General features: G+C 41.9%; 1 non-coding gene across 1 annotated transcript; it reads right to left on the bottom strand.

The window, feature by feature from the left end:
* Positions 1 to 1,006: 1,006 nt before the first annotated feature.
* LOC148141095 (U2 spliceosomal RNA) lies at positions 1,007 to 1,192 on the bottom strand. The gene has a single exon (XR_015753181.1). It is a non-coding gene; the product is annotated as a U2 spliceosomal RNA (small nuclear RNA).
* Between the last annotated feature and the right edge of the window lie 315 nt (positions 1,193 to 1,507).

The following is a 1,507-nucleotide window of genomic DNA, read 5'->3' on the forward strand; positions in this document are numbered from 1 at the left end:
AGTTTCTCTTGTACTCTGACGAAAAATATTCTTAAAGATTTACAAGGATGTTGCCAGCGTTAGAAGGTTTCAGCTACAGGGAGAGGCTGAATAGGCTAGGGCTGTTTTCCAGGAGTGTCAGAGGCTGAGACATGACCGTTTGGAGGTTTATAAAATCATGAAGGGTTTGGTTAGGTTAATTGACAAGTTCTTTTGCTTGGGGTGAGGAGTCCAGACTAAAGGGAATAGGTTTAGGTGAAGAGAGGAAAACTTTAAAAGGGACCTAAGGGGCAACGTTTTCACGCAGAAGATGGTGCAAAAAATGGAATAAGCCGCCAGAGAAAGTGGTGGAGGCTAGTACAATTAAAACTTTTAAAAGGCATCTGGATGGGTATATGAACAGGAAGGGTTTAGCGGGATATGGGCCAAGTGCTGGTAAATGGAACTAGATTAGGTTAGAGTATCTGGTTAGCATGGACGAGTTGGCTGAAGTCTCTGTTTCCGTACATCTCTATGAGTCTCTGTGTTTTCGTGCTTCACAGAGTTCTCAAAATCTCTCGTTAAGTCCATCCAAGTCACCCTCATCTTCATCAAAATCCAATCTGTTGAATACTTCAATAGTTTAATCTTCTCCATTTTGTTTTCTGAAATGCCGTTTGACATTAGGTAGAGCTGGTGGGCAATTCTGTTTTCCTTTTGTTGTTCGGAGTTGGTGGGAAAAGGATGAAGTAATAACATTGACAGTGAGGGCCGAACATGCAGGAAGACACAGATTAATCATAATCTAGAACATGATTTGGAAATGCTGGTTTTGGAATGGGGTGTACGAAATTAAAAATCACACAACGCCAGGTTGTAATTCAACAGGTTTAATTGGAAGCACACGAGATTTCGGAGTGCAGCTCCTTCATCAGATGGTTGACAACCTGGTGTTGCGTGATTTTTAACTTTGTAATCTGAATCGCACAAAAGCCAGGCAAACACATATTAAAGTAAACAAATTAAACTGCTTTTCGGATTCTTTAAGGAGGGGTGCACCATTCCCAGGAACACTGCAATACCAGGACGATGCGCGAAGTTGGTGGAGCAAGCTTCAAACCCAATTCCTTCCTGCAAAAATCAGATTCATATTCAGTCTCTAACCCAGGGACGTATTAGACATTAAAAATGACAAGAACAGAACTGCACACGGTCTTAGCCCCTCGAATGCTGCCTGACTTGTTTTTTTTTATTACAAAAATATACTTTATTCATAACATAATTTGATGGTCTGTACAGTTGGCCATGCCATACAAACGTAAACATTTACATACAGAGATCAGAATTTATCATTATTATATACAGGTCTGTACGTTTATTAATTATATGTCCATATATTTAGCTGAGGCGTCAGCAGAGCCCAAATGACTGCATGGGCCCCCTGTTCTTCTTTAGGCAGGCAGATGTTACATGGTGGTCTTTCCACACCGCGCCTTGGCGGCAGCTGCCCCAAGCTTCAGGACGTCCCCCAACACATAGTCCTGGACCT

Source organism: Chiloscyllium plagiosum, unplaced genomic scaffold (genome assembly GCF_037043375.1).
Source record: "Chiloscyllium plagiosum isolate Xiang-an unplaced genomic scaffold, Cpla_swu_hap1 HiC_scaffold_35, whole genome shotgun sequence".
NCBI lineage: Eukaryota > Metazoa > Chordata > Chondrichthyes > Orectolobiformes > Hemiscylliidae > Chiloscyllium > Chiloscyllium plagiosum.